The 12,656-nt window shown below is 46.4% G+C and overlaps 1 protein-coding gene and 1 long non-coding RNA gene across 2 annotated transcripts in view; one reads left to right on the top strand and one right to left on the bottom strand.

Moving 5' to 3' along the window:
* Positions 1 to 451, top strand: part of LOC138792928 (uncharacterized) — a 31,978-nt gene extending 31,527 nt beyond the window's left edge. Inside the window, exon 3 of the long non-coding RNA XR_011363192.1 lies at positions 114 to 451. This is a non-coding gene — a long non-coding RNA (uncharacterized lncRNA). The remainder of the gene's footprint in view (positions 1 to 113) is intronic.
* Positions 1 to 12,656, bottom strand: part of GPM6B (glycoprotein M6B) — a 97,433-nt gene that overhangs the window by 66,279 nt on the left and 18,498 nt on the right. The gene's annotated exons all lie outside the window — the stretch shown is intronic.

The following is a 12,656-nucleotide window of genomic DNA, read 5'->3' as shown; positions in this document are numbered from 1 at the left end:
CTCATTGCAGCTGCTGTTATTATACATAACATTTGAAGGAAAAAAAAAAAAAAATGTTGCCCACTTCTTAGTTCAAAATATTTACTCCCGTATTTTCCCCTGCTAAAACCTAGGTGCTTCTTATACAGCAAAACATACAGGAATCAGATTGTGGAGGAGGCAGAGCCAGCCTTCTGGGCACACTTTGGCAAGGTCTGTTTTGGCCAACTCTGAAGACAATTCTAGAGGAGGAGGAGGAAGATGAAACTGGGAGAAAGCAAGATGATGGAGTGAAGGAAGGTTTAAATAGACAAGGTAGAAAAACCATCAGCAGGATACAGGACCTCACATTATTGAAGCCTAGCTAAGAATCAGCATTAGTAAGAAATGATGATTGTGGTGGATTCTCAATGTCTACTGAGAAAAATCTAAAGCCATCCCAAATAGATAGATATTCTATCTGTACTGTATGAATGAGCACTTTACTTCACTCAAATACAGCTATTTCAATGTTAATCTTTTCACATTTTTCTTTTTTTTTTTTTTAAATAGCAAAACATTATTTTATGTACTCATGCTATAACCACATAACAGCTCATGACCCCTCTCTTTATAGCCCCAGGATATCACTGATAGCAAGGCTCCAAATAGCTTGCCTTAGAGCACTGAAAAAACATCAAAATGCCTTAAAAATGAAGACATGCAGTTTCTAAAGGAAAAAAAAAAGGAATGACATAAATATGTAAATGCAGCTTACCGATAACTAAATCGTACCATATGTAAAAAACATCTGCCAGAAAATGGACACCAGAAGAGCAGATGAAGGAGGCCAGACACCTCTAATATAATTCAGAACGTGACTTGGAACAAACTTTGTTACAAAGACCCAGGTGTGCTACTCTGAGACTTTTTATCTAAATTACAAATTAAGAAATTATTCAACAGCACTGGCCTTAGACCGAATATATAGTGTGCCTAATATTTGTAAAAACAACATAAACATGTTTCAGAGAATTATATACTAGTAATCTTTAACTACAAGAAAAGTCTGACCTTTTTGCCAAAAATTGTTCCAATGGCTGTGTAACGTGAAAAACACCAAATGGTCAGGTATTCCTATGGACCAAAAGTTTAAAGGGGTACTCTGGCAGGACCCATTTTATGACAATCACCAGAGAGTGGGTGGATGAAAACAACTTACATCTACTTCTTCCCCGGCTCCAGGACTGATGCCCTCATCCAGGTGTTCAGATTGCCTGGTCTTCAGCTGCTTCATGGTTTGAGGTGGGCTTTGAGACGTGATGTTTCAGGCCTGCTTAGCCATTCAGCAGCAGAGGCAAGATCCCGCTACAGCTGATGATCGGTCGGAGACCAGAGGATCGTGGAAACCTAGATGCAGGTGTCAGTGCTGGAGTCGGGGAGGTAAGTAGATATAATTATTTTTATCCATCTCTTCCCCAGCAATTGTGAAAAAAGGGATCCCAGCCAGAGTACCCCTTTAAGTTAGCCACATAAATTAGACGTGTTTGCAAAAACCAGCATACAATATTCACTAGAAAAATCAAGACTGACAACAGTTTTACCTACTTAACACTACTGCTATTCTCTCCTGGCTTTTGAGGACTTCGATATGTAGCGCCATAGAGAACAACTGCACTATTTATGCTAAAACACTCGTACAAACACATACATTTACTTTTTTCAACCAATGCAAAATTTTGATATTTACTGCAAATTTAGATTTTTGGCTTCCATTTCTTCATTACCCAAGATCCATAACATTTTCATTTTTCCACGGAAACATCCATATGAAAACTTGCTTTTTGCAGAACAAGTTCCACTTTATTTTACCATATAATGGACCAACTTCGATTTACTCAATTTCATTTAGTGTTTATAAGGCAGACAGCCTATGTAGGCACTTGGATAAATGCCACCCTTACAAGTATATGGAGAGGAAAGGGACGAGGAGTATTTACTCCAAGTGTTATACCTCATTATGGGCCTTGATTTGTAGCTGAGAATGTTCTGTACCGCTCTAAAATGTCATCTATGCTGCTGCATCTTAGGGTCCATTTACACAGAAAGATTATCTGACAGATTATCTGCCAAAGATTTGAAGCCAAAGCCAGGAATGGATTTGAAAAGAGGAAAAATCTCAGGCTTTCCCTCATGACCTGTTCTCTGTCTATAGTCTGTTTCTGGCTTTGGCTTCAAATCTTTGGCAGAAGTAGGACAGAATCCCCTCTGCTGTGTGCACGCAGTGTATAACAGAGACTCCATAGACTAGGCTCCACACACCAGTGTATAGACATCTAAAAATTTGAGTTGAATCCTGCAGAGCAGAAAATGAAAATTCTATATACAAGTAATATAATACGCTCAAATAAGGCTACCCCTTACATACGTTATGTTGAACAGAACACTACAAAATGTACGTACAGGAACAGGGATTCCTTTAAAGGACAAAGTCAAGTTTATCAAACCCCAGAAGAAAAAAATTGTATAAATTGTTGAAGGGCCTTCCCGTGTTCACTTAGCTCTTCTGCGACCCATGTTTGCAGTCAGTGCTGACTGACTTCCATGTTGGTGTTCCTGCATGCGTCCCTGCTTTTATCGTGTGACTGGTCTTCAAAGTTCTGCTGCGAGTGCAAATTTTTACACTTAACCGCAGTAAAGCAACTCTGAAGATCCTCGTAAACAGAGAGAACGCTAATTGGACTAAGTCCTCTTTAAGTACATCCATAACCTATAGCAACCAAGCTATACCTCCACCAAATGCCTTTGAGCCCAATTACCTGGTTAATCTACTATTAGTAGTTCATCTTTCAAGCATAAAACTGTCACTTTCATTGCGCCATAAAAAAACTGCGATGATTGTTGGATATTTTATATCAGAACATAACGTATATTTTGAATTGCTGAAAAAGCTTCTTTATAATGATTGTGTGGCATGCTAGGGGCCCTGGGTTAGCACCCAGTAGCGGTCTTGGGCACCACGCATCCCACACAATTGCGTGGGGCCCCCCGACATCCAGGGGGGCCCCGCTCTGGTGCCCAAGACCGCTGCAGCGGCACTGACAGGGCAGGAGCCATTGGCTCCCTCCCTGTCAGTCACTCTTGTGGCCGCAGGAAGTGTTTTCCCTGCGGTCACAAGAGGCTGCTCTGCGTCTCTGGTGCCGGCGCTCGAGGCGTCACTGGAGCGCCGGTGCCATGACAACGGGAGAGCGGCCTTATGTGACCGCAGGGGAAACACTTCCCGCGGCCACAAGAGGGAAGAGAAGAGACGAGAAGAGAAGAGGAGATGCCGGTCCCAGGTGAGTAAAATAATTTTTTTGTGTTATATATTATATAGGAGGTAGAGCACACAGTGGGGGCCTATAAAAACGGGGGGAGCGCACAGGGGGCTATATAAACGGGTGGAGCGCACAGGGGGGCTATATAAACGGGTGGAGCGCACAGGGGGGCTATATAAACGGGGGGAGCGCACAGGGGGGCTATATAAACTGGGGGAAATGCACAGGGGGGCTATATAAACGGGGGGAGCGCACAGGGGGCTATATAAACGGGGGAGCGCACAGGGGGCTATATAAACGGGGGGAGCGCACAGGGGGCTATATAAACGGGGGGAGCGCACAGGGGGCTATATAAACGGGGGAGCGCACAGGGGGGCTATATAAATGGGGGAGCGCACAGGGGGGCTTCATAAACAGGGGGAGCACACAGTGGGGGTCTATATAAACAGGGGAGCGCACAGGGGGGCTATATAAATGGGAGCACACAGGGGGGCTCTATATAAGTGGGGGAGTGCGCGGGGGCTATATAAACGGGGGGAGCGCACAGGGGGGCTATATAAACGGGAGCAAACAGGGGGCTATATACAAGTGGGGGAGCTCACAGGGGGCTATATACAAGTGGGGGAGCTCACAGGGGGCTATATACAAGTGGGGGAGCTCACAGGGGGCTATATACAAGTGGGGGAGCTCACAGGGGGCTATATACAAGTGGGGGAGCTCACAGGGGGCTATATACAAGTGGGGGAGCTCACAGGGAGGCTATATACAAGTGGGGGAGCTCACAGGGAGGCTATATACAAGTGGGGGAGCACACAGGGGGCTATATACAAGTGGGGGAGCTCACAGGGAGGCTATATACAAGTGGGGGAGCTCACAGGGAGGCTATATACAAGTGGGGGAGCACACAGAGTGTATATAAAACTGGGGGCAGCACACGGGGTATATACAACTGGGGGCAGCACACGGGGGGGTATATACAACTGGGGGGAGCACACAGGGGGGCTATGTATAACTGGGGGATCACACAGGTCTATATATAACTGCGGGAGCACACAGGGGGGTCTATATACCACTGGGGACAGCACACAAGAGGTATATACCACTGGGGGCAGCACACAAGTGGTATTTACTACTGTCGGCAGCGCACAAGGGGTCTATATAACTGGGGGCAGCACACAGCGGTCTTAATTACATTGGGACTGCACAGAAGTGCCTATATGCCTCACTACTATACTGGGGCACAGAACATACCTAATTATTAAGTAGGAGCACAGGGACACCTTTAATCTGTCTACTATATAGACATAGAGGGGACCTAACTACTATGTGTTGGAGCCTAAAATATTTCTCTGACAGATTCTGGAGAGAAGATTACCAGCCGGGAGAAGACTTCAAGGTGGCTCACGCTGGATGGAGAGAGAAAGAAAAAAAAAAGTTAAAGACGCTGATCAGAGAAGACGGCTCCTGTAAGTCACTGGATGTAACTGCACTCTGTTATAGGGTCTGTAGTGATAGGGGTCATGGTGTGGCAGTATTATGTTATGGCATCATTGGTAATATCTTCCTGTTTTGTTCAGAGCAGTTTTGAGGTGATATGTAATCTCTGTATGGTGGTAGGAGGGTTATAAGAGGACTACTGGGGGGGGGGGGGGGAGGCAGCGCATGTCGAGGAGGGGGGGGCATGGGGGGGCCCCCAGACATGACTTTGCTTGGGGCCCCAGAAATGCCAAGACCGCCCCTGTTAGCACCACCTAGGTACTGTAACTTGTTGGAGGTACAAGGATTTCCCAAAGAGCTGCTTGCTTATTCGACGAGTGGATTTAATTTGAGTTAAGTTCATTGTAAGAGAGTGGAAAGAACAGTTGACATTCCATTCGATTTCCAGAGGACACTTACACGCCAGGCTGCTCTGCTGTCCAGCTGCTATATAGGCTACAGCTTTAATGGGAATTTTCTGGTGACTTTCAGTGCAGACAGATGTGCTCCCTCATATCAATGACACAGGAAGAGGATTCTGGCAGCAACACACACACTACACAGAACCTTTAAATACATCTATACATAAAGCTGAAAAAAGGACAAATCTTGGTACTAAGTTCTGATAAAGGTGGCATAACAGAACACAACACATAAAAAAATGCCAAAATCGTTTAGGCACTCACCAAAAGTAAAAAAATACACAAGCCTTTATATCAGATAACAAAGCTGGACGGATGAACAACCTAGTGTTTATTAAATCCCCAGGATAGAGCCTGAAAATCAGGGACCCAAAGTATATAAATTATATAGGCCATGTTTCTATCTAAATCGGAAGCTCAATTAGGGGCTGCCATTGTATACTGCATACTTTTTATGAGAAAAAGATCACTGCAAGCAGCGCTTTTTTTTTTTTTTTTCCAAAATGACAAATCTTTAGGCCGAACCAAGTCATCTGGGTCCCTCAGGGGCCTCTGGTGTCTATCTTGAAATGGATCTGGTATAATATTGTGGCTTATATCATAAACTAGACATTTCCGTTATATATGGAAGCCACAAAACAGATGGAAATAGAGCCATAACGCTATCACATGCACACATTCTTTGGCACGCTAAAAGGATCATCACGTTCTTGGATACGTAGATTTATTTTAGGGTATGAAAAAAATGTTAGGTAATTGGAGAATATTTATTTGTATAGCGCCAACCGATTCTGCAACATTTTTTTTTTTAAACCACACATAATAATACAGAACTACAGAATTAAATAATTAAAATAAATAAAGCTACAAAAGGAGAGAGAGACCTGCTCGCAAGAGCTTACACACTAGGTGGACTGGGGGCTTTATTTGCCCATGGTCCAGCAATTGTACATGGCATCAGAAAGTGTCTATAAGTGTTGGGTGAGCCAGTCACACGCCAATGATGTCCAAGTACAAGTAAATAAAGGTGCATGGTAACATTGGAGACAGACTAGAAGATGAGGGGACACTAGAAGGGTAGGACATGTTTAGAGAATGTTATAAGCATGCCTGAAGAAATTAATCTTTAGGGCACGCTTGAAGCTGTAAGCGTGGGAATATCCGACAATAACTACAAAGAAAAAAAAATAAATAATAATTACTAACTAACCATACCTGCAAGGTATCCTAAACATCAGGATTACTCAAAACTATTAAGCCAGAAGTGTAAAGAAGAATTGGCTCAGTTGCACCTAGCAACCAATCAGATTTCACCTTTCATTTTCAAAATAACTTGTGAGGAATTAAAGACAGAATCTGATTGGTTGCTAGGGGCAACTGAGACAATAATTCTTTACACCATGTTTGATAACTCTTCCCCAATGTGATTTAAAGCATCGCAATGACAAAAACATATTGTATAAGGAGTTTATAGCACAATCCTAGCAGAAATAAATGCAGAGTATAAGTGTGTTTAGTAGAGATGAGCGAACCTCGAGCATGGTCGAGTCGATCCGAACCCGAACTTTCGTCATTTGATTAGCGGCGGCTGCTGAAGTTGGATAAAGCCCTAAGGCTATGTGGAAATCATGGATATAGTCATTGGCTGTATCCATGTTTTCCAGACAACCTTACAGCTTTATCCAACTTCAGCAGCCCCAGCTAATCAAATGCCGAACGTTCGGGTTCGGATCGACTCGAACCTGAACCGCTCATCTCTAGTGTTTAGCTTTTTTAGGTCAGGATAGTGTTAGATGTCCACAAGAATAGTTATATCATTGTGACTGATAAAGTGACAATAAAAATGCCAATTATCGGCTTGGCTTTCCGCTAACCATCACCCTCGTGATCTATTAGGACAATGGAAAAAAAATATTACAGTAAGATGTTTACCCTTGAGTGCACACTGTTAGGAATCAGAGAGAACCCTGAAATTACCCAGATGCTACAATAAATTCCTTCACTGGAAAGTTGGCCATAGAAGCCAGCTTTTAAAAGGGCCACAAAGTTAAATATCTTTATTTATTAAAGAGATAAACAAATTGCGTGAAACTGCTGGGCCCTGATGCTATATTTTACAAGGCAACCATCACTTGCCTGTTAGAGCTCAACCATGTTTTTTTTTGTTTTTTTTTTAAATCAGTCGCTTATTTTTTTCCCCTTTTATTTAAAGGAGAGCTCTGGCCTTGGGTGATTTTTGGCAGAGTGCCGGAGAGCAGGAGGATGAAACATGCTCTCACCTCCCCTGCTCCAGCGCTGATGCTTGCTGCAGGATACTGGCATCAGCACTGGGACGGAGGAGGTGAGAGCACTCTCTAGAGGAAGGGGGAGGCTGAGCTGCGAGCGTTATCTATTAAAATCTCTACCTACTAGTGTCACCTCTTGATTTAATGCTGTACATATGACTTTACCAGCAGCCTCCTACTTAGCCATAAAGCAAGAACAGGAAGTCTTGGCACTGTGTAAAGGTCCCCATACACTTTCAATAACCGATAGCCGAATAATCATTTATACATCAGTTATCTCTCCTGTCCGCCAGGAGATATGAGATATGCGCATAAGAAAACTGCCAGCTACAGCACAATGTCAGTACCCTAGGGTGGTAACAGCATGCAGAGTGGTAACAGATTCCCTTTAAATCAAGTTTTCCGAAGGGGGCGTGGCCTGACCATGGCGGAGTAAGCAGCACACTGTCTAAGCTCCGGACCTATCCGGACCTACCCAGCTTAACCACATACCTCAGCACCATCATTCTGCTCTCTCATCACCCGAATGACCCGCACCCGCCGCCGGAAGCCTCCTGCGACAGAAACATCTAACTCTGGGGCCATGGAGCGGTACTTGAGAAGCGCGGGACCCATCTCTTCTCAGGGCGGCCATGTTTCCTCCCAGCAGCCGGGACTGCTGGGGCCTTCTCCGGACGCGCCGGCCTCACCGGGTGCCTCCGATGACTCCAGTTCTCTCGGTGACCCGAGAGAGGGTGCAGCAAGCTCCCCAGGCAGTGACATTGCAGCCTCCCAGACCGCCATATGGGCCGTCACGTCTCCGGCGGGTGACGGGGACAGACGGGCGCCATCTTGGGCCCAGGTAACTGCGCCACAAGCAGCCTCCATGTCGCAGGTTAGTGGGGGAAGCCGAGAGCCACTGGCCGGCGCAGACGACTGGGACTGGGCAACCTTCCGAAATTTCTAGGAACTTTCGAGCTGCCGTCTCTGTCTCTACCAGACTGGCCAACCGTCTGCAGTCTCCCGATACCGCCACCAGGGGAAAGATGGCAGCAGGTTGCGCCTAAACCGCAGAGGAAAGCCCGGATGAGAAAGGATCTCCTAACCTGAATTGATGGTTTTAGTAATGCCGGGTCTCTTCTTCTTGGAAAATTATGTAGCAATATTTGTTGTGCTGAGGTTCACTTTTGTGTTCCCGTTAGGGGTTAGTTGTTAAGGCTGGGTAGGCCCAACTGCTACCTGTCTGGTCTCCTACTCTTCCTCCTAGGGACGACAGCTTTTAGCTGTTACTGTCAGTTGACAATTAGTAATGTTCTTAGAGGTTGGTTTAGCCTCTGTCTTTGTTTCTATGTTTGTCTGTGTCTTATGTGTCTGGTCTGTTTGTGCTCCCCTCCCCTGCCCCTCCCTTCCTACTCTTTCTTCTCCCTCTTATCTTTTCCTCTCTCTTAATGGGTGCCCATCCCCACATGGCCTTATGCGTGCCTCACCGTCCATCCGTTTGTCACATGATGGATACTATGGCTGACTTGACATTTTGCTCGTATAATGTGCGAGGCCTAAATAACCCATCAAAGTGGAGTCAGATCGCTTACACAAAAAGAGGGTACAGATAGCAATGATTCAGGAGACCCATTACAGTCTTCTTAGTACACCTAAAAGCACCTCTAGATATTATCCCTCATGGTATCATAGTTGCCACCCTGAAAAGAAAAAGCGGGGTGTCTCTATAGCCATCCACAGGTCGCTTCAACATGAGTTAGTCGGTACCTTACAGGACAACGAAGGGCGTTACCTGTTCGTGAAAATTAAACTTGCAAATACTGTACTTACCTTAGCTAACCTGTACTTTCCCAACCAGGGTCAAGTGGACTTTGGAATCAGAGCTCTACTGGAATCAGAGCTCTACAGGAATTGTCCTAATTCGCGGAAGGTTCCTCTATTTTGCTGGGTGGCGATTTCAATCTTTGCATGGACCCAGGTATGGACTCCTCAACGGGTAGGTCATCTGTCCCTCTTAGAGCTATCCGCAAGCTGAAAAAAAGCCTACTGGCTCTGAAGTTGGTTGATCTGTGGTGGGTGCTTCACCCTGGCGTCAGGGACTATAGTCATTATTCCCAGGTCCACAATAGTTACGGCAGGCTGGACCACCTCTTTGTCTCGCACGCACTACTAGACTTACACCCGAAGGCCTCCGTTGATGTCTTTCTCTGGTCGGATCACGCCCCTGTACTAGGCTCTCTTGGGATGGCTCCTCCTTTGAGCAAAAGCTTTACCTGGCGCCTCAACGACAATTTGTTAAATGACGAGCTATGCCTTGCAGACATCAAAAAGACCATAGGGGACTTCGAGTCCATGCATGCTGAGGACTCATCAAGTCACCCGATCAAATGGGAGGCCCTAAAGTGTGTCCTCCGTGGAGTTTTCATCTCTCACGGGGCCCGGATCAAAAAGGCCAATGCTACTAAATTAAGGAAATTGTTAGAGGATTTGGGCCAGAGGGAGACATCTAACAAGGCATCTCTGACACCTGCTTTGGAGGCAGAACTTTTGAATCTTAGGCAGAGTATTATACGTATTCTAGACAAGAGGTCGCTGTGCGTGCGGGACAAAATGAAATGCAACTACTTTGAATATGGTGATAAGTGTGGCAGACTGCTGGCTAGGACTATACACCCCAGACTTCAGCAGTTATACTTGTTTTCCATGAACTCCCCGACCAAGGGTGTCGTGTTTTCCACGGCAGATATCCTGGAGGAATTTAGATCTTATTATTCTCAACTCTATAACATAGGTTCCAAGGTGCCTGCTGACTCTGGGGTGGAGGCAGAAACTAAGTCTTACCTATCAGAATTTGCTCCCCCACGGGTCCCTGCTGATGAGGTGGAGGAATTGGAGGCGGACTTTAGCCCTGAGGAGGTGTTGGGGGTCATCAAGAACCTGAAAGCCGGTAAGAGCCCGGGCCCTGACGGGTTCACCCCGCAATTTTATAAGGTCCTGGGTGACTTGGTCACCCCCTTTATGGTACGGTTTTTTAATGCTATCTCCGCGGTCAGTTCATTCCCACCTGAGACTTTAAGGGCCCATATAACAGTCATACCGAAACCTGGGAAGGACGCAAAAATGTGTGGAAATTTCCGCCCAATATCCCGGATCAATATTTATCTTAAGATTTACGCAAAAATTTTGGCACTCCGCCTCCAGCCATGGATTCCCGGTATGATTCACTTAGAACAAGTGGGTTTTGTCCCTGGTCGAGAGGCCAGGGACAACACCATTAAAACTATGTCCTTGATTGCAAGGGCTCGTCGCTCTGGGAACCACCTGTGCCTCCTGACGGTTGATGCTGAGAAAGTTTTTGATAGGGTGCGCTGGCGGTTCCTAGAGGAGACCCTCCGAGCGGTGGGGCTGGGCCATAAAATGGTAGACAGAATCCTAGCTCTGTACTCGTGCCCGACAGCCCAGGTGCGAATAAATGGCTCCCTCTCTAATCCTTTCCGTGTGACCAACGGCACGCGTCAGGGCTGCCCCCTATCTCCTTTCCTATATATCTTGGTTATGGAGTGCCTGGCAAATGCTCTTAGACGAAATGCGGCCATTAAGGGTGTGTGTGTGGGGCAAAGGGAACATAAATTGTCACTATTCGCGGATGACCTTATGATATACATGTCCTCCCCTAGGGTAGGCCTCCCCAACATTATGTCTGAGTTTAGAAGTTGAGTGAGAAGTTTAGTGAGTTCTTAGTAACTTTAAAGTGAACCTGCAGAAATCAGAGATCCTGAACGTTACCATACCTTCTCAGGAGGTGGACCTCTTACATGCTAGTTTCCCATTCAGTTGGAGATCCGACCACATTAAGTATTTAGGCACCTATATTCCAGCTGACCCCTGCCGCACATATGACCTTAACTTTGGGCCCCTTTTGTCTACCTTGGAGAAGGATCTTCGGAATTGCAGTACCTTACCTCTGTCTTGGTTTGGCAGAATTAGCGTGCTAAAGATGGACTCCCTTCCGAAGATTTTGTACTACTTTCAGACACTTCCTATTTGCCTCCAGTGTTCTTTCCTGAAACGAGTTAGACGTATGTGTTCAAAATTTGTGTGTGGGTCGTCGAGGGCTCGCTTGCGGCACTCGGTCCTTATTAGATGGAAAGATAGTGGTGGTACGGGCCTGCCTGACTTCACTTTGTATTATAGAGCGTCCATTGCCGCTTGCGTCCTGGACCTCCTCCATAACAAAACGAATAAACTCTGGGTTGACCTTGAACACGCTCTTAACACCCATGCTGCTCAGGGGATTTTTGGATTCCCAAACAGGTTGACACGAGGGGCCTAGATCTTTCCCCCCTGCTGGGGACCTTGTATTCCTCTTGGAGGGGCTTCGCGGTCGGGATGGGTTTGGTCTCGGCTCTGGGTCCCCTCACACCTCTCCTGAATAACCCCCACTTCCCTGGGTTAATGAGCGGATCCGTGCTGTTTCCCCTGTCTGTCACGCACACACCCAGGGTTAGAGATGTAATCCAGGCCACTGGAATAAGACCGCTCGGAGACATTGAGGGAGACAGTGGCACTCGATCAGGGACATGGTTGCATTACTTCCAGTTGCGTGGTCAGGTGGGCTCCTTGGCGCCAGTGGAGAAGCTCTGCTCCGGTTTGACCACTTTTGAGCAGTTATGTATGGCTACTGAGCCTCCACATCATAGAATATCCTTGCTGTATAGTATGATGTAGTCTGAGGGGGCAGATGACCAGCTGTTGGGTTTCCAATCGGCCTGGCACAGAGAGATTGGCAAGACCTTCTCTGGGGAGGAGTGGTCGAAAGCCTCTACACTCACTCACAAACTCACTGTATCCACTAGAATACAATAACTGAATTTCAAAGTGTTGGCCCAGTGGTACCGGACGCCTGAACGCCTGCACAGATGGTTTCCCTCCGTACCTGACACATGTTGGAGGTGCTCTCAAGCTATGGGCTCAATGCTCCACATCTGGTGGACTTGTCCGCCTGTACACTCTCTGTGGCAAGGAGTCCAGGCCTTGTACAACATGGTCACATCTCACCACCTGACTTTGACGCCGGAGATGGCTCTACTCTCCATTTTGCCTGGTTCCTTGTCTAAGATTAAGAAGGGCCTGCTGGGCTTCTTCCTCTTGGCAGCTCGGCAGATTATCCCCAGGTTGTGGCAGACGACCACTCCCCCCTCAAGACTTATGTGGGCAGA

Source organism: Dendropsophus ebraccatus, chromosome 5 (genome assembly GCF_027789765.1).
Source record: "Dendropsophus ebraccatus isolate aDenEbr1 chromosome 5, aDenEbr1.pat, whole genome shotgun sequence".
Classification (NCBI taxonomy): Eukaryota; Metazoa; Chordata; class Amphibia; order Anura; family Hylidae; genus Dendropsophus; species Dendropsophus ebraccatus.
This window is presented reverse-complemented; position numbering and strand designations above follow the sequence as displayed.